Consider the following 21,934-nt stretch of genomic DNA (forward strand, 5'->3'; position numbering starts at 1 on the left):
CGGCCGTGTTTTGGGTTCGAACGCGTTTTGGCAAAACCTCACCGAATTTTTTTTGTCGGATTCGGGTGTGTTTTGGATTCGGGTGTTTTTTTCAAAAAACCCTAAAAAACAGCTTAAATCATAGAATTTGGGGGTCATTTTGATCCCAAAGTATTATTAACCTCAATAACCATAATTTCCACTCATTTTCAGTCTATTCTGAACACCTCACACCTCACAATATTATTTTTAGTCCTAAAATTTGCACCGAGGTCGCTGGATGGCTAAGCTAAGCGACCCAAGTGGCCGACACAAACACCTGGCCCATCTAGGAGTGGCACTGCAGTGTCACGCAGGATTGCCCTTCCAAAAAACACTCCCCAAACAGCACATGACGCAAAGAAAAAAAGAGGCGCAATGAGGTAGCTGTGTGAGTAAGCTAAGCAACCCTAGTGGCCGACACAAACACCTGGCCCATCTAGGAGTGGCACTGCAGTGTCACGCAAGATGGCCCTTCCAAAAAACACTCCCCAAACAGCACATGACGCAAAGAAAAAAAGAGGCGCAATGAGGTAGCTGTGTGAGTAAGCTAAGCGACCCTAGTGGCCGACACAAACACCTGGCCCATCTAGGAGTGGCACTGCAGTGTCACGCAGGATGGCCCTTCCAAAAAACACTCCCCAAACAGCACATGACGCAAAGAAAAAAAGAGGCGCAATGAGGTAGCTGTGTGAGTAAGCTAAGCGACCCTAGTGGCCGACACAAACACCTGGCCCATCTAGGAGTGGCACTGCAGTGTCACGCAGGATGGCCCTTCCAAAAAACACTCCCCAAACAGCACATGACGCAAAGAAAAAAAGAGGCGCAATGAGGTAGCTGTGTGAGTAAGCTAAGCGACCCAAGTGGCCGACACAAACACCTGGCCCATCTAGGAGTGGCACTGCAGTGTCACGCAGGATGGCCCTTCAAAAAAACACCCCCCAAACAGCACATGACGCAAAGAAAAATGAAAGAAAAAAGAGGTGCAAGATGGAATTGTCCTTGGGCCCTCCCACCCACCCTTATGTTGTATAAACAGGACATGCACACTTTAACCAACCCATCATTTCAGTGACAGGGTCTGCCACACGACTGTGACTGAAATGACGGGTTGGTTTGGACCCCCACCAAAAAAGAAGCATTAATCTCTCCTTACACAAACTGGCTCTACAGAGGCAAGATGTCCACCTCATCATCATCCTCCGATATATCACCGTGTACATCCCCCTCCTCACAGATTATCAATTCGTCCCCACTGGAATCCACCATCTCAGCTCCCTGTGTACTTTGTGGAGGCAATTGCTGCTGGTCAATGTCTCCACGGAGGAATTGATTATAATTCATTTTAATGAACATCATCTTCTCCACATTTTCTGGATGTAACCTCGTACGCCGATTGCTGACAAGGTGAGCGGCGGCACTAAACACTCTTTCGGAGTACACACTTGTGGGAGGGCAACTTAGGTAGAATAAAGCCAGTTTGTGCAAGGGCCTCCAAATTGCCTCTTTTTCCTGCCAGTATAAGTACGGACTGTCTGACGTGCCTACTTGGATGCGGTCACTCATATAATCCTCCACCATTCTTTCAATGGGGAGAGAATCATATGCAGTGACAGTAGACGACATGTCCGTAATCGTTGGCAGGTCCTTCAGTCCGGACCAGATGTCAGCATCAGCAGTCGCTCCAGACTGCCCTGCATCACCGCCAGCGGGTGGGCTCGGAATTCTGAGCCTTTTCCTCGCACCCCCAGTTGCGGGAGAATGTGAAGGAGGAGATGTTGACAGGTCGCGTTCCGCTTGACTTGACAATTTTGTCACCAGCAGTTCTTTGAACCCCAGCAGACTTGTGTCTGCCGGAAAGAGAGATCCAAGGTAGGTTTTAAATCTAGGATCGAGCACGGTGGCCAAAATGTAGTGCTCTGATTTCAACAGATTGACCACCCGTGAATCCTTGTTAAGCGAATTAAGGGCTCCATCCACAAGTCCCACATGCCTAGCGGAATCGCTCTGTGTTAGCTCCTCCTTCAATGTCTCCAGCTTCTTCTGCAAAAGCCTGATGAGGGGAATGACCTGACTCAGGCTGGCAGTGTCTGAACTGACTTCACGTGTGGCAAGTTCAAAAGGTTGCAGAACCTTGCACAACGTTGAAATCATTCTCCACTGCGCTTGAGACAGGTGCATTCCACCTCCTATATCGTGCTCAGTTGTATAGGCTTGAATGGCCTTTTGCTGCTCCTCCAACCTCTGAAGCATATAGAGGGTTGAATTCCACCTCGTTACCACTTCTTGCTTCAGATGATGGCAGGGCAGGTTCAGGCGTTTTTGGTGGTGCTCCAGTCTTCTGTACGTGGTGCCTGTACGCCGAAAGTGTCCCGCAATTCTTCTGGCCACCGACAGCATCTCTTGTACGCCCCTCTCGTTTTTTAAATAATTCTGCACCACCAAATTCAAGGTATGTGCAAAACATGGGACGTGCTGGAATTTGCCCAGATTTAATGCACACACAATATTGCTGGCGTTGTCCGATGCCACAAATCCACAGGAGAGTCCAATTGGGGTAAGCCATTCTGCGATGATCTTCCTCAGTTGCCGTAGGAGGTTTTTAGCTGTGTGCGTATTCTGGAAAGCGGTGATACAAAGCGTAGCCTGCCTAGGAAAGAGTTGGCGTTTGCGAGATGCTGCTACTGGTGCCGCCGCTGCTGTTCTTGCGGCGGGAGTCCATACATCTACCCAGTGGGCTGTCACAGTCATATAGTCCTGAGCCTGCCCTGCTCCACTTGTCCACATGTCCGTGGTTAAGTGGACATTGGGTACAACTGCATTTTTTAGGACACTGGTGACTCTTTTTCTGAGGTCTGTGTACATTTTCGGTATCGCCTGCCTAGAGAAATGGAACCTAGATGGTATTTGGTACCGGGGACACAGTACCTCCAACAAGTCTCTAGTTGGCTCTGCAGTAATGATGGATACCGGAACCACGTTTCTCACCGCCCAGGATGCCAAGGCCTCAGTTATCCGCTTTGCAGCAGGATGACTGTTGTGATATTTCATCTTCCTCGCAAAGGACTGTTGGACAGTCAATTGCTTGGTGGAAGTAGTAAAAGTGGTCTTACGAGTACGACTTCCCCTCTGGGATGACCATCGACTCCCAGCAGCAACAACAGCAGCGCCAGCAGCAGTAGGCGTTACACGCAAGGATGCATCGGAGGAATCCCAGGCAGGAGAGGACTCGTCAGAATTGCCAGTGACATGGCCTGCAGGACTATTGGCATTCCTGGGGAAGGAGGAAATTGACACTGAGGGAGTTGGTGGGGTGGTTTGCGTGAGCTTGGTTACAAGAGGAAGGGATTTACTGGTCAGTGGACTGCTTCCGCTGTCGCCCAAAGTTTTTGAACTTGTCACTGACTTATGATGAATGCGCTGCAGGTGACGTATAAGGGAGGATGTTCCGAGGTGGTTAACGTCCTTACCCCTACTTATTACAGCTTGACAAAGGCAACACACGGCTTGACAAATGTTGTCCGCATTTCTGTTGAAATACTTCCACACCGAAGAGCTGATTTTTTTGGTATTTTCACCAGGCTTGTCAATGGCCCTATTCCTCCCACGGACAACAGGTGTCTCCCCGGGTGCCTGACTTAAACAAACCACCTCACCATCAGAATCCTCCTGGTCAATTTCCTCCCCAGCGCCAGCAACACCCATATCCTCCTCATCCTGGTGTACTTCAACACTGACATCTTCAATCTGACTATCAGGAACTGGACTGCGGGTGCTCCTTCCAGCACTTGCAGGGGGCGTGCAAATGGTGGAAGGCGCATGCTCTTCACGTCCAGTGTTGGGAAGGTCAGGCATCGCAAACGACACAATTGGACTCTCCTTGTGGATTTGTGATTTCGAAGAACGCACAGTTCTTTGCTGTGCTTTTGCCAGCTTGAGTCTTTTCATTTTTCTAGTGAGAGGCTGAGTGCTTCCATCCTCATGTGAAGCTGAACCACTAGCCATGAACATAGGCCAGGGCCTCAGCCGTTCCTTGCCACTCCGTGTGGTAAATGGCATATTGGCAAGTTTACGCTTCTCCTCTGACAATTTTATTTTAGATTTTTGAGTCCTTTTTTTACTGATATTTGGTGTTTTGGATTTTACATGCTCTGTACTATGACATTGGGCATCGGCCTTGGCAGACGACGTTGCTGGCATTTCATCGTCTCGGCCATGACTAGTGGCAGCAGCTTCAGCACGAGGTGGAAGTCGATCTTGATCTTTCCCTATTTTTGGAACCTCAACATTTTTGTTCTCCATATTTTAATAGGCACAACTAAAAGGCACCTCAGGTAAACAATGGAGATGGATGGATACTAGTATACTTATGGATGGACGAGCGACTGCCGACACAGAGGTAGCTACAGCCGTGGACTACCGTACTGCGTCTGCTGCTAATATAGACTGGATGATAATGATATAAAAAATATATATATATATATCACTACTGCAGCCGGACAGGTATATATTATATAATGACGGACCTGCTGGACACTGTCAGCTCAGCACTGCAGACTCCTAAAGTAAGCTACTAGTATCAAGAAGATAGAAAAAAAAAACACCACGGGTAGGTGGTATACAATTATGGATGGACGAGCGACTGCCGACACAGAGGTAGCTACAGCCGTGGACTACCGTACTGCGTCTGCTGCTAATATAGACTGGATGATAATGAGATATAAAATATATATATATCACTACTGCAGCCGGACAGGTATATATTATATAATGACGGACCTTCTGGACACTGTCAGCTCAGCACTGCAGACTCCTAAAGTAAGCTACTAGTATCAAGAAGATAGAAAAAAAAAACACCACGGGTAGGTGGTATACAATTATGGATGGACGAGCGACTGCCGACACAGAGGTAGCTACAGCCGTGGACTACCGTACTGCGTCTGCTGCTAATATAGACTGGATGATAATGAGATATAAAATATATATATATCACTACTGCAGCCGGACAGGTATATATTATATAATGACGGACCTGCTGGACACTGTCAGCTCAGCACTGCAGACTCCTAAAGTAAGCTACTAGTATCAAGAAGATAGAAAAAAAAAAAAACACCACGGGTAGGTGGTATACAATTATGGATGGACGAGCGACTGCCGACACAGAGGTAGCTACAGCCGTGGACTACCGTACCGCGTCTGCTGCTAATATAGACTGGATGATAATGATATAAAAAATATATATATATCACTACTGCAGCCGGACAGGTATATATTATATAATGACGGACCTGCTGGACACTGTCAGCTCAGCACTGCAGACTCCTAAAGTAAGCTACTAGTATCAAGAAGATAGAAAGAAAAAAAAACACCACGGGTAGGTGGTATACAATTATGGATGGACGAGCGACTGCCGACACAGAGGTAGCTACAGCCGTGGACTACCGTACTGCGTCTGCTGCAGTGCTAATATAGACTGGATGATAATGATATAAAAAATATATATATATATCACTACTGCAGCCGGACAGGTATATATTATATAATGACGGACCTGCTGGACACTGTCAGCAGAATGCGTTTATAGAATAAAAACACCACACGACGAGTGTTTAACTTTTTCAGGCAGACAATCACAATATACTGGTGGTCAGTGGTCACTGGTCAGTCACACTGGCAGTGGCACTCTGGCAGCAAAAGTGTGCACTGTTAAAATATGTACTCCTGCTATAACTGCTCCCCAGTCTCCCCCACAATTAAGCTGTGTGAGCAGAGAGCACTCAGCACAGTCAGATATACAGTATTACATAGATGATGCAGCACACTGAGGCTGAGCACAGATATGGTATGTGACTGTGTCACACTGTGTATCGTTTTCTTTCAGGCAGAGAATGGATTAATTAAACTGGTGGTCACTGGTCACACTATCAGCAAGTAGTACTCCTAATATGCTCCCCAAAATTAGTAAATCAAGTGTCTCTACTACTCTCTAGTCTACTCTAAACGGAGAGGACGCCAGCCACGTCCTCTCCCTATCAATCTCAATGCACGTGTGAAAATGGCGGCGACGCGCGGCTCCTTATATAGAATCCGAGTCTCGCGATAGAATCCGAGCCTCGCGAGAATCCGACAGCGGGATGATGACGTTCGGGCGCGCTCGGGTTAACCGAGCAAGGCGGGAAGATCCGAGTCTGCCTCGGACCCGTGTAAAAAGCGTGAAGTTCGGGGGGGTTCGGTTTCCGAGAAACCGAACCCGCTCATCACTAATGTGCTCACCTTCCATTCACTTCCATAGGACCCGGCAGTGATGGGAATGAGTGCTGCATGCTGTGCTGCGTTCGCATTGTGGTTCCGCTACGGTAAGCTGCTACAGTATAAGCAGCAACAACATGTCTCGACACATCTGTATGTAGATCTGACATATGGGTTTCTCTGTGTGAGTCACTGACATTCCTGTCACCATCTCGTTCTGTAGATTTTGAACACTGTCATATCCACGGTGACTAAATCTTCTATGCCAGAGTCCCACTAACTGTTTCATCATCATGTAACAGTGCGGTGTATCAAGCACATACAATTGCTGACACCTTGTGCCTGTAGCAATGACTGTCCCTTGTCTTTTTCGCACAACACACTTTTCTTTAGAGAAGTGAACTCTGTTGCCTCTTTGTTCTCTGGGGTTCATTTAGACCCGATCGCACGCTGCCTTTTTTTTCAGCCCTGCGATCGGGTCTGAACAGCGCATGCACGTGGGCCGCAATGTGCAGGTGGTCGGACGCCGGCGACGGCCGTCACCACGGAGCGAAGGAACTAATGAAGAAAGCATTCGCAGCCCGAACGCAAGAAGATTCACAGGAAGAGGCCGTCCAGGGGTGTCAACTCACCATTTTCAGGGAGTGTCCAGGAAAACGCAGGCATGCCCAGCCGTTTCCAGGGAGAGTTCCCGATGGCAGCTTCTTCCGGGATCATCGCAACAGCTGAGTAAGTCCTGGGCTGTGCAGAAACTGCACAAACTATTGTTTGTGCAGCTGTCTGCGCAGCCGATCGCACCTCTGCACAGCGATTACCCCCCTCCCCTGTAGGCAGCGATTACCTGGTCGCAGCAGTGCAAAAAATAGCCTGCGTGTGACCAGGTCTGAATTAGACCCTAGGACACTTACGACTACAAGATTGATTCCCATTTTTGGTATGTGAAGCACATCTTGGATCTCTTTGACTTTTGGGGGTAATTCCAAGTTGATCGCAGCAGGATTTTTGTTAGCAATTGGGCAAAACCATGTGCACTGCAGGGGAGGCAGATATAACATGTGCAGAGAGAGTTAGATTTGGGTGTGGTGTGTTCAATCTGCAATCTAATTTGCAGTGTAAAAATAAAGCAGCCAGTATTTACCCTGCACAGAAATAAAATAACCCACCCAAATCTAACTCTTTCTGCACATGTTATATCTGCCTCCCCTGCAGTGCACATGGTTTTGCCCAATTGCTATCAAAAATCCTGCTGCGATCAACTTGGAATTACCCCCTTTGTTCTTGTTCCAACTCTCATATAGGCTTAATTGTTCTAACTTTTGTAGCTGTAAGTACTTTGAGGTCTATTTACTAAGGCTTGGATGAAGATAAAGTGGAAGGAGATAAAGTACTAGCCGACCATCTCCCAACTGTCATTTTTTTTAAAATCAGTCTCTGACATGACAGTTAGGAGCTGATTGGCTGGTTCTTCATCTCCGTCCACTTTATCTCCATCCAAACCTTAGTAAATGGACCCCTTTATTTGGTTAAGGTGGTAAACCACTCCACATTGCACATGAAATGCCTTGTTGCACCCAAGTCAATATACAGTATCGGCAATCTTTTCTGCAGCTATCTATATTACTCAGGAGGGCTGACTCTTTTTTGCCATTGCATGCCCTCGCTTTGTATACTGGGGTTCATTCCGACCCGTTCGCACGCTGCGGTTCATCGCTGTGGTGTGAATGGGTCAGAAATGCACATGCGCGGCGTCCGCAATGCACACACGCGTCATTGTTCAGCGTCAGCCGTCGCAATGACCAGAAGAAAGAAGAAAGTGAACGCTAGTGCGACTGCAAGAAGATTGCCAGCGAGGACGCGTTCCGGGGAGGATACTCACCGTTTTCCGGGCTTGGAGATCCGAAAGCAGGCATGTCCAGGCATTTGGAGGGCGGTTGTCTGACATCAATTCCGGGACCTTCTTTGCTGGATCCATCGCACAGGGTAAATAACTGCAGGGCTAGTATTGTTCTGCACAAAAAAATTTTAGCATAGCAGGGCTGCACAGACATAATTGTGCAGTCCCTGTGCTCCAATCTGCGCTGTGCTGCTGCACTAGACTGGAAATACTCTATACTGTCTTCATTATGTGTTTTATGGCAGCCTGTGTCGGTGCATTTGCTCAAGATGGCATCTGTGTGCTGCTATGGGCATTCTAGTACTGTAGCTAGGTACTTGTGTTCCTGAGCTCATAAACTATTGGAAATATGTGTGTACAGCCCTCAGGATGTAGCAGATTTTCTCTACACACCAGCAGATGCCTTACAACTATGAACAGCCCAGTTACTTAACCAGTTTAGTGGTCTTATTGAAGATAGAGCAGGTACAGCAGTACCCACTGTTATACAAACTGGTAGATGCAGCAGAGTTTGAGTGGAGCAGGGTGTCATACAGCTCATCAGCTAGTGAGTATATGTAGGTACCAGGGTGCAGGAATAGCGGTTATAGCGCAGGTAAATGCAGGTCTCTCTGGAGCTAAGTTGAAGATTTCTGTCTCCACTGTAGCCCTCTAACACATTCTCAAGGTGGCTCTGCTCATGCTCAGTATTAACCTTGGTGGCCATCTTGGCACAGGGATTGATGTTTCCTTGTCAGAGAAGTAACATGGAGTGCACACTCCACTTTCAATATAATTACCATTTCAGTCAGTTAACTCAGCTTGTTGTCCTTTTCTTTTTTTACAGGATGGTATCAGGATCCCGTTACTTGGGATACCTGAGGTCAGAACACCGACAGTAGCATCCGGGTGAGCAGAATCCCGAAACCTGGTAGGTGAGCATTTCAATCCGTTTGACACCCAAAAAAAGTTGACATGTTGACATTTTCATGTCGACCATTTCCATATCGACCTGTCAACCGTGTCGAACTTTTATCCATGTTGCCCTTGTGCATGTCAACCATTTGGTGTCAACCTTCTGACTATTGACCCATTGATCCATAACCCCTAACGCTACCCCCCCTGCAGCCTAACCCTAACCCTCCCCACCTAATGCCTAACCCTAACTCTCTCCACAGCCTGACTCTAAATCTCTTCCTCATCCAGACTACCTCTAACCATCCCTGCTTAGTGGCTCACCCTAACCACCCTCCTTGCAGCAAACCCAAACTCCCCCCCCCCCCCACCACAGCCTAACCATAACATCCCCTATACTGACTAAACCTAACCGCCCATCCTCCATGGCCAACCCCTAATCAGCCTCAGCATACTTACAGTACATTCAGGATGCTGACAATTGGGATTCTGGTGCCTGCATTGTGCTTGGAGTTGGGATCCCGGCACTGATGTTCTGACCAGTGTTGGGATTCCAATGTAGGTATTCTGACTGCCAGCATTCCAAAGCCAATATGCTGACCAGATTCAAATAAGTTGTTCTATTTCTGATTTACAAACTAACTGAGTGTATGTAAGATACCTAGAGTGAGTGATCAAGGGTCTAATTCAGACCATTTTTCTCTAGTGGGCAAAACCATGTTTAGTGCAGGTGGGGCAGATATAACATGTGCGGAAAGAGTTAGATTTGGGTTGGGTGTGTTCAAACTGAAATCTAAATTGCAGTGTAAAAATAAAGCAGACAGTATTTACCCTGCACAGAAACAATATAACCCACCCAAATCTAACTCTCTCTGCACATGTTATATCTGCCCACCTGCAGTGCATGTGGTTTTGCCCATTAGAGAAAGATTTTGCAGCTGCGATCAGGTCTGAATTAGGCCCAAAGATAGGAATATAGGTCTTTTATAAACAGACAAATCTTTTTTTTTTTCTTCGCCCCCCTTTGATATTGCTCTGAGGAGTTCTGCATAAGTATAGAGAGATAAAGAACCTCAAGCAAATTTGCAAGTAATTGGGCAACTGTTGCTCCAAAACTGCTGTTCCAGGCACCCTACTAGCCAGAAGCAAGGCTGTGAGGCAGCGATGTTGATGCCCACAGAGCACTGTGCTCCTTGGAGCAGCCCAAGTTGCACACCTTAGTTCCAGCCTTGGTGTATGAGATCCCATATGAATTTTGTGCAGTAAAAAGCTTTAGTCCTATTTGTTTGATAACTAATTGAAATGAATGAAGAATGAATGGATAGCTTACTCGCATGATATATTATAGTTGGATGGATGAACGACTTGTGTTTTCTTAACGATTAGGACATAATGGGGATCTACAGTATGGGATGTGAAAATGAATCAGAATGTGTGATACAGGTTGAGTATCCCATATCCAAATATTCCGAAATACGGAATATTCCGAAATACGGACTTTTTTTGAGTGAGAGTGAGATAGTGAAACCTCTATTTTTTGATGGTCAATGTACACAAACTTTGTAATACACAAAGTTATTAAAAATATTGTATTAAATGTCCTTCAGGCTGTGTGTATAAGGTGTATATGAAACATAAATGAATTGTGTGAATGTACACACACTTTCTTTAATGCACAAAATTATAAAAAATATTGGTTAAAATTACCTTCAGGCTGTGTGTATAAGGTGTATTTGTAACATAAATGCATTCTGTGCTTAGACTTAGGTCCCATCACCATGATATCTCATTATGGTATGCAATTATTCCAAAATACGGAAAAATCCGATATCCAAAATTCCTCTGGTCCCAAGCATTTTGGATAAGGGAGACTCAACCTGTACTTGCACTGTATAGAACCTGGTCAAAGGTAGAAGTTGCTGTGGGAGCTATCTTGGGTAGTACGGATGGTGTAATGGTTAGCATTACTGCCTCACAGCACTGAGGTCATGGGTTTGATTACCATCATGGCTCTTACTGTGTGGAGTTTGTATATTCTCCCCGTACTTGCGTGGGTTTCCTCCGGGTACTCCGGTTTCCTGCCACAATCAAAAAATATACTGGTAGGTTAACTGGCTTCCTACAAAAATTAACCCTAGCGGGAATGTGTGTGTGTGTGTGTGTGTACACGTGTGGTAGGGAATATAGAGTGTAAGCTCCACTGGGGCAGGGACTGATGTGAATAGCCAAGTATTCTCCGTAAAGCGCTGCAGAATATGTGTGCGCTATATAAATAATGGTAATAAATAATCATAGCTGAGACTCCCAATCTATGGGTAAAAAGTAGAGATGAGCGGGTTCGGATTTAACACCAGAATTAACGCCAGTTCGGTTTTATCCGGATTTTTCCTATTGGCTATCCAAAACACGTGACATCCGTGAGCCAATAAGATGCCGTTTTGAGAACCGAGTAAATCTGAGTAAAACCGAGTAAAACCGAACCCGCTCATCTCTAGTAAAAAGTAGTACAAAGGTTTCATGAGGGTTCAGGAGTTGTCACGGGCTTTAATGTGACTGAAATATGTAGAGATGAGCGGGTTCGGTTTCTCTGAATCCGAACCCGCCCGAACTTCATGGTTTTTTTCACGGGTCCGAGCAGACTCGGATCCTCCCGCCTTGCTCGGTTAACCCGAGCGCGCCCGAACGTCATCATGACGCTGTCGGATTCTCGCGAGACTCGGATTCTATATAAGGAGCCGCGCGTCGCCGCCATTTTCACACGTGCATTGAGATTGATAGTGAGAGGACGTGGCTGGCGTCCTCTCCATTTAGATTATAAGAGAGAGAGATTTACTGGAGCTTAGGACTAGGAGGAGTACTGTAGTAGTGTAGAGAGTGCAGAGAGTTTACTAGTGAGTGACCACCAGACAGTGCAGTTTATTTAATATATCCGTTCTCTGCCTGAAAAAAGCGATACACACAGTGACTCAGTCACATACCATATCTGTGTGCACTGCTCAGGCTCAGCCCAGTGTGCTGCATCATCTATATATATTATATATCTGTCTGACTGCTCAGCTCACACAGCTTATAATTGTGGGGGAGACTGGGGAGCACTGCAGTGCCAGTTATAGGTTATAGCAGGAGCCAGGAGTACATAATATTATATAGTGAGTGACCACCAGACAGTGCAGTTTATTTAATATATCCGTTCTCTGCCTGAAAAAAGCGATACACACAGTGACTCAGTCACATACCATATCTGTGTGCACTGCTCAGGCTCAGCCCAGTGTGCTGCATCATCTATATATATTATATATCTGTCTGACTGCTCAGCTCACACAGCTTATAATTGTGGGGGAGACTGGGGAGCACTGCAGTGCCAGTTATAGGTTATAGCAGGAGCCAGGAGTACATAATATTATATTAAAATTAAACAGTGCACACTTTTGCTGCAGGAGTGCCACTGCCAGTGTGACTGACCAGTGACCTGACCACACTGACCACCAGTATAGTTAGTAGTATACTTATATTGTGATTGCCTGAAAAAGTTAAACACTCGTCGTGTGACTTCACTTGTGTGTTGTTGTTTTTTTTATTCTATAAAAATAAAACTCATTCTGCTGACAGACAGTGTCCAGCAGGTCCGTCATTATATAATATATAATATATACCTGTCCGGCTGCAGTAGTGATATATATATATTTTTTATATCATTTATCATCCAGTCGCAGCAGACACAGTACGGTAGTTCACGGCTGTGGCTACCTCTGTGTCTGCACTCGGCAGGCAGTCCGTCCATAATTGTATACCACCTAACCGTGGTTTTTTTTTCTTCTTTATACATACATACTACTACGACATCTCTTTATCAACCAGTCTATATTAGCAGCAGACACAGTACAGTACGGTAGTTCACGGCTGTGGCTACCTCTGTGTCTGCACTCGGCAGGCAGTCCGTCCATAATTGTATACCACCTAACCGTGGTTTTTTTTTCTTTCTTCTTTATACATACATAGTTACATAGACATCTCTTTATCAACCAGTCTATATTAGCAGCAGACACAGTACAGTACGGTAGTTCACGGCTGTGGCTACCTCTGTGTCTGCACTCGGCAGGCAGTCCGTCCATAATTGTATACCACCTAACCGTGGTTTTTTTTTCTTTCTTCTTTATACATACATAGTTACATAGACATCTCTTTATCAACCAGTCTATATTAGCAGCAGACACAGTACAGTACGGTAGTTCACGGCTGTGGCTACCTCTGTGTCTGCACTCGGCAGGCAGTCCGTCCATAATTGTATACCACCTAACCGTGGTTTTTTTTTCTTCTTTATACATACATACTACTACGACATCTCTTTATCAACCAGTCTATATTAGCAGCAGACACAGTACAGTACGGTAGTTCACGGCTGTGGCTACCTCTGTGTCTGCACTCGGCAGGCAGTCCGTCCATAATTGTATACCACCTAACCGTGGTTTTTTTTTCTTTCTTCTTTATACATACATAGTTACATAGACATCTCTTTATCAACCAGTCTATATTAGCAGCAGACACAGTACAGTACGGTAGTTCACGGCTGTGGCTACCTCTGTGTCTGCACTCGGCAGGCAGTCCGTCCATAATTGTATACCACCTAACCGTGGTTTTTTTTTCTTCTTTATACATACATACTACTACGACATCTCTTTATCAACCAGTCTATATTAGCAGCAGACACAGTACAGTACGGTAGTTCATGGCTGTGGCTACCTCTGTGTCTGCACTCGGCTGGCAGTCCGTCCATAATTGTATACCACCTAACCGTGGTTTTTTTTTCTTTCTTCTTTATACATACATAGTTACATAGACATCTCTTTATCAACCAGTCTATATTAGCAGCAGACACAGTACAGTACGGTAGTTCACGGCTGTGGCTACCTCTGTGTCTGCACTCGGCAGGCAGTCCGTCCATAATTGTATACCACCTAACCGTGGTTTTTTTTTCTTTCTTCTTTATACATACATAGTTACATAGACATCTCTTTATCAACCAGTCTATATTAGCAGCAGACACAGTACAGTACGGTAGTTCACGGCTGTGGCTACCTCTGTGTCTGCACTCGGCAGGCAGTCCGTCCATAATTGTATACCACCTAACCGTGGTTTTTTTTTCTTTCTTCTTTATACATACATAGTTACATAGACATCTCTTTATCAACCAGTCTATATTAGCAGCAGACACAGTACAGTACGGTAGTTCACGGCTGTGGCTACCTCTGTGTCTGCACTCGGCAGGCAGTCCATAATTGTATACTAGTATCCATCTCCATTGTTTACCTGAGGTGCCTTTTAGTTGTGCCTATTAAAATATGGAGAACAAAAATGTTGAGGTTCCAAAATTAGGGAAAGATCAAGATCCACTTCCACCTCGTGCTGAAGCTGCTGCCACTAGTCATGGCCGAGACGATGAAATGCCAGCAACGTCGTCTGCCAAGGCCGATGCCCAATGTCATAGTACAGAGCATGTCAAATCCAAAACACCAAATATCAGAAAAAAAAGGACTCCAAAACCTAAAATAAAATTGTCGGAGGAGAAGCGTAAACTTGCCAATATGCCATTTACGACACGGAGTGGCAAGGAACGGCTGAGGCCCTGGCCTATGTTCATGGCTAGTGGTTCAGCTTCACATGAGGATGGAAGCACTCAGCCTCTCGCTAGAAAAATGAAAAGACTCAAGCTGGCAAAAGCAGCACAGCAAAGAACTGTGCATTCTTCGAAATCCCAAATCCACAAGGAGAGTCCAATTGTGTCGGTTGCGATGCCTGACCTTCCCAACACTGGACGTGAAGAGCATGCGCCTTCCACCATTTGCACGCCCCCTGCAAGTGCTGGAAGGAGCACCCGCAGTCCAGTTCCTGATAGTCAGATTGAAGATGTCAGTGTTTAAGTACACCAGGATGAGGAGGATATGGGTGTTGCTGGCGCTGGGGAGGAAATTGACCAGGAGGATTCTGATGGTGAGGTGGTTTGTTTAAGTCAGGCACCCGGGGAGACACCTGTTGTCCGTGGGAGGAATATGGCCGTTGACATGCCAGGTGAAAATACCAAAAAAATCAGCTCTTCGGTGTGGAGGTATTTCACCAGAAATGCGGACAACAGGTGTCAAGCCGTGTGTTCCCTTTGTCAAGCTGTAATAAGTAGGGGTAAGGACGTTAACCACCTCGGAACATCCTCCCTTATACGTCACCTGCAGCGCATTCATAATAAGTCAGTGACAAGTTCAAAAACTTTGGGTGACAGCGGAAGCAGTCCACTGACCAGTAAATCCCTTCCTCTTGTAACCAAGCTCACGCAAACCACCCCACCAACTCCCTCAGTGTCAATTTCCTCCTTCCCCAGGAATGCCAATAGTCCTGCAGGCCATGTCACTGGCAATTCTGACGAGTCCTCTCCTGCCTGGGATTCCTCCGATGCATCCTTGCGTGTAACGCCTACTGCTGCTGGCGCTGCTGTTGTTGCCGCTGGGAGTCGATGGTCATCCCAGAGGGGAAGTCGTAAGCCCACTTGTACTACTTCCAGTAAGCAATTGACTGTTCAACAGTCCTTTGCGAGGAAGATGAAATATCACAGCAGTCATCCGACTGCAAAGCGGATAACTGAGGCCTTGGCATCCTGGGTGGTGAGAAACGTGGTTCCGGTATCCATCATTACTGCAGAGCCAACTAGAGACTTGTTGGAGGTACTGTGTCCCCGGTACCAAATACCATCTAGGTTCCATTTCTCTAGGCAGGCGATACCGAAAATGTACACAGACCTCAGAAAAAGAGTCACAAGTGTCCTAAAAAATGCAGCTGTACCCAATGTCCACTTAACCACGGACATGTGGACAAGTGGAGCAGGGCAGGGTCAGGACTATATGACTGTGACAGCCCACTGGGTAGATGTATGGACTCCCGCCGCAAGAACAGCAGCGGCGGCACCAGTAGCAGCATCTCGCAAACGCCAACTCTTTCCTAGGCAGGCTACGCTTTGTATCACCGCTTTCCTGAATACGCACACAGCTGAAAACCTCTTACGGCAACTGAGGAAGATCATCGCGGAATGGCTTACCCCAATTGGACTCTCCTGTGGATTTGTGGCATCGGACAACGCCAGCAATATTGTGTGTGCATTAAATATGGGCAAATTCCAGCACGTCCCATGTTTTGCACATACCTTGAATTTGGTGGTGCAGAATTTTTTAAAAAACGACAGGGGCGTGCAAGAGATGCTGTCGGTGGCCAGAAGAATTGCGGGACACTTTCGGCGTACAGGCACCACGTACAGAAGACTGGAGCACCACCAAAAACGCCTGAACCTGCCCTGCCATCATCTGAAGCAAGAAGTGGTAACGAGGTGGAATTCAACCCTCTATATGCTTCAGAGGTTGGAGGAGCAGCAAAAGGCCATTCAAGCCTATACAATTGAGCACGATATAGTAGGTGGAATGCACCTGTCTCAAGCGCAGTGGAGAATGATTTCAACGTTGTGCAAGGTTCTGATGCCCTTTGAACTTGTCACACGTGAAGTCAGTTCAGACACTGCCAGCCTGAGTCAGGTCATTCCCCTCATCAGGCTTTTGCAGAAGAAGCTGGAGACATTGAAGGAGGAGCTAACACGGAGCGATTCCGCTAGGCATGTGGGACTTGTGGATGGAGCCCTTAATTCGCTTAACAAGGATTCACGGGTGGTCAATCTGTTGAAATCAGAGCACTACATTTTGGCCACCGTGCTCGATCCTAGATTTAAAGCCTACCTTGGATCTCTCTTTCCGGCAGACACAAGTCTGCTGGGGTTGAAAGACCTGCTGGTGACAAAATTGTCAAGTCAAGCGGAACGCGACCTGTCAACATCTCCTCCTTCACATTCTCCCGCAACTGGGGGTGCGAGGAAAAGGCTCAGAATTCCGAGCCCACCCGCTGGCGGTGATGCAGGGCAGTCTGGAGCGACTGCTGATGCTGACATCTGGTCCGGACTGAAGGACCTGACAACGATTACGGACATGTCGTCTACTGTCACTGCATATGATTCTCTCAACATTGATAGAATGGTGGAGGATTATATGAGTGACCGCATCCAAGTAGGCACGTCACACAGTCCGTACTTATACTGGCAGGAAAAAGAGGCAATTTGGAGGCCCTTGCACAAACTGGCTTTATTCTACCTAAGTTGCCCTCCCACAAGTGTGTACTCCGAAAGAGTGTTTAGTGCCGCCGCTCACCTTGTCAGCAATCGGCGTACGAGGTTACATCCAGAAAATGTGGAGAAGATGATGTTCATTAAAATGAATTATAATCAATTCCTCCGCGGAGACATTGACCAGCAGCAATTGCCTCCACAAAGTACACAGGGAGCTGAGATGGTGGATTCCAGTGGGGACGAATTGATAATCTGTGAGGAGGGGGATGTACACGGTGATATATCGGAGGGTGATGATGAGGTGGACATCTTGCCTCTGTAGAGCCAGTTTGTGCAAGGAGAGATTAATTGCTTCTTTTTTGGGGGGGGTCCAAACCAACCCGTCATATCAGTCACAGTCGTGTGGCAGACCCTGTCACTGAAATGATGGGTTGGTTAAAGTGTGCATGTCCTGTTTTGTTTATACAACATAAGGGTGGGTGGGAGGGCCCAAGGACAATTCCATCTTGCACCTCTTTTTTCTTTTCTTTTTCTTTGCATCATGTGCTGATTGGGGAGGGTTTTTTGGAAGGGACATCCTGCGTGACACTGCAGTGCCACTCCTAAATGGGCCCGGTGTTTGTGTCGGCCACTAGGGTCGCTAATCTTACTCACACAGTCAGCTACCTCATTGCGCCTCTTTTTTTCTCTGCGTCATGTGCTGTTTGGGGAGGGTTTTTTGGAAGGGACATCCTGCGTGACACTGCAGTGCCACTCCTAGATGGGCCCGGTGTTTGTGTCGGCCACTAGGGTCGCTAATCTTACTCACACAGCTACCTCATTGCGCCTCTTTTTTTCTTTGCGTCATGTGCTGTTTGGGGAGGGTTTTTTGGAAGGGACATCCTGCGTGACACTGCAGTGCCACTCCTAGATGGGCCCGGTGTTTGTGTCGGCCACTAGGGTCGCTAATCTTACTCACACAGCTACCTCATTGCGCCTCTTTTTTTCTTTGCGTCATGTGCTGTTTGGGGAGGGTTTTTTGGAAGGGACATCCTGCGTGACACTGCAGTGCCACTCCTAGATGGGCCCGGTGTTTGTGTCGGCCACTAGGGTCGCTAATCTTACTCACACAGCTACCTCATTGCGCCTCTTTTTTTCTTTGCGTCATGTGCTGTTTGGGGAGGGTTTTTTGGAAGGGACATCCTGCGTGACACTGCAGTGCCACTCCTAGATGGGCCCGGTGTTTGTGTCGGCCACTAGGGTCGCTTATCTTACTCACACAGCGACCTCGGTGCAAATTTTAGGACTAAAAATAATATTGTGAGGTGTGAGGTATTCAGAATAGACTGAAAATGAGTGTAAATTATGGTTTTTGAGGTTAATAATACTTTGGGATCAAAATGACCCCCAAATTCTATGATTTAAGCTGTTTTTTAGTGTTTTTTGAAAAAAACACCCGAATCCAAAACACACCCGAATCCGACAAAAAAAATTCGGTGAGGTTTTGCCAAAACGCGTTCGAACCCAAAACACGGCCGTGGAACCGAACCCAAAACCAAAACACAAAACCCGAAAAATTTCAGGCGCTCATCTCTAGAAATATGCAGTAGTTGATAAATTGTATTATAGGCAAATAAAGTTTTAGCATGCATAAAACTGGGAATTGAGACAAGGGATGAGTCTGTGTGATCCTGCTACTGTAGAAATCATTGGTACGGCCGCATTGGTACAGCCGCACCTGGAATATTGTGTACAGTTCTGGGCACCGCATTATAAAAAATATATCTTGGAACTCAAAAGAGTTCAGAGGTGAGCTACAAAATTGTTTAAGGGCTTAGAGGCTCTGGATTATGAGGAAATGCTTACTAGGGTGAATATGTATACACTAGAAAAGAGGCATCTAAGTGGAGACAGTATTAATATCTTTAAATATATAAAGGGACAATACAAGGAGCTATCAGGAGATTTGTTTATTGAGAGAGCACTGCACAGGACATGCGGTCACCCTCTGAGGCTAGAGGAGAGAAAATTTCGTACCCAATGTAGGAAAGGGTTCTTCACAGTAAGGGCTGTAAGGATTTGAAACTTTCTACCAGAGAAGGTAGTAATGGTGGACTCAGTAAATACATTTAAAAATGGTTTAGATAAGCTTCTAACTGAAAAAGATATCCAAGGATATAGCATTTAAAATAATTATATTTTAGGAAGAGAACAAATTAGTTGTTAGTTAGTCTTAAAACATCACTTCAGATGGAAGATTATAGTAAACTTTAGCTAAATACAGAATAGGGTGAGAATTATAATACAGGTTGAACTCGATAGGCAATTTTCCTTTTTTCAACCTCATTAACTATGTTACTATGTTACTGTTATGCCCCAAGAGTTTACGAGAACAGTTATTGCCAATTAGACATAACAAAAGGTAAAAGGATAAAGCATAAACCTCCGACTACATCAAATAAAGACATAATGGGCTATGTTACAGCTTATTTTACTTTCTGATAAGAAGTTATCGAAGCACATTATAATTAATGATGATACTTGATCAAAGTTTCCCAATTGAAAACAAACACAAGATTGTATCTCTAGTAGAAAACATTTCAGGTAGTGATAGTAACCGGCAAACTGAATAATTGGTACATTCCAAATTTGTTAGAATCTGTTCATTTTTTTTCATTTGTTATTCTTATAAATAGTTCCCTTAACCCTTAATATACCAAGCCTACCTCGTCAACGTACTTTACCAAGCTGGGGTCTTCAGAGGACCCCATGGTTTTTTGTCTAAATTCTTAACTGTTTGATGTGGTAAATTACTAAAATTATGTTTATTTGGGTTTCTGAAGGGATATGTTCTAGTAAGGGTACGACAGTTAGCATGAAATATTTTGTTTATTTATTTCAAGAGTAGTTAGCCAATAAAAGCCATATATTCTTCTTCATTACAGTGTGTACATTTTTACATCCAATTGGATACTGTATATTCTTGTAAAAAGTAGTGATGAGCGGGTTCGGTTTCTCGGAAACCGAACCCCCCCGAACTTCAGCCTTTTTACACGGGTCCGAGGCAGGTTCGAACCTTCCCGCCTTGCTCGGCTAACCCGAGCGCGCCCGAACGTCATCATCCCGCTGTCGGATTCTCGCGAGGCTCGAATTCTATCGCGAGACTCGGATTCTATATAAGGAGCCGCGCGTCGCCGCGATTTTCACACGTGCATTGAGATTGATAGGGAGAGGACGTGGCTGGCGTCCTCTCCGTTTATAGAGAAGAGAGTAGAGAGTTAGAGACACTATTTAGTATTTACTAATTTTGGGGAGCATATTAGGACTGGAGTACTACTACTTGCTGATAGTGTGACCATTGACCACCAGTTTAATTAATCCGTTCTCTGCCTGAAAAAAAACGATACACAGTGTGACACAGTCACATACCATATCTGTGCTCAGCCTCAGTGTGCTGCATCATCATATGTAATACTGTATATCTGACTGTGCTGAGTGCTCACTGCTCACACAGCTTAATTGTGGGGGAGACTGGGGAGCAGTTAGAGCAGGAGTACATAAATAATATATTTTAAGTACAGTGCACACTTTTGCTGCCAGTGTGACTGACCAGTGACCACACTGACCACCAGTATATTGTGATTGTCTGCTTAGGACGGAGTACTACTTGCTGATAGTGTGACCAGTGACCAGTGACCACCACCAGTTTAATTAATCCGTTCTCTGCCTGAAAAAAAAACGATACACAGTGTGACACAGTCACATACCATATCTGTGCTCAGCCCAGTGTGCTGCATCATATGTAATACTGTATATCATTATCTGACTGTGCTGAGTGCTCACTGCTCACACAGCTTAATTGTGGGGGAGACTGGGGAGCAGTTATAGCAGGAGTACATATTTTAAGTACAGTGCACACTTTTGCTGCCAGAGTGCCACTGCCAGTGTGACTGACCAGTGACCACTGACCACCAGTATATTGTGATTGTCTGCTGACCACCAGTATATTGTGATTGTCTACCTGAAAAAGTTAAACACTCGTCGTGTGGTGTTTTTATAAACGCATTCTGCAGACAGTGTCCAGCAGGTCCGTCATTACATAATATATATACCTGTCCGGCTGCAGTACTAGTGTGATATATATATATATTTTAATTTTATCTCATTATCTTCCAGTCTATATTAGCAGCAGACACAGTACGGTAGTCCACGGCTGTAGCTACCTCTGTGTCGGCAGTCGCTGGTCCATCCATAATTGTATACCACCTACCCGTGGTTTTTTTTTCTATCTTCTTGATACTAGTAGCTTACTTTAGGAGTCTGCAGTGCTGACAGACAGTGTCCAGCAGGTCCGTCATTACATAATATATATATACCTGTCCGGCTGCAGTACTAGTGTGATATATATATATATATTTTAATTTTATCTCATTATCATCCAGTCTATATTAGCAGCAGACACAGTACGGTAGTCCACGGCTGTAGCTACCTCTGTGTTGGCAGTCGCTGGTCCATCCATAATTGTATACCACCTACCCGTGGTTTTTTTTTCTATCTTCTTGATACTAGTAGCTACTTTAGGAGTCTGCAGTGCTGACAGACAGTGTCCAGCAGGTCCGTCATTACATAATATATATATACCTGTCCGGCTGCAGTACTATTGTGATATATATATATATATTTTAATTTTATCTCATTATCATCCAGTCTATATTAGCAGCAGACACAGTACGGTAGTCCACGGCTGTAGC

The sequence above is a fragment of the Pseudophryne corroboree genome, chromosome 12, assembly GCF_028390025.1.
Source record: "Pseudophryne corroboree isolate aPseCor3 chromosome 12, aPseCor3.hap2, whole genome shotgun sequence".
In the NCBI taxonomy this organism is placed as follows: Eukaryota; Metazoa; Chordata; class Amphibia; order Anura; family Myobatrachidae; genus Pseudophryne; species Pseudophryne corroboree.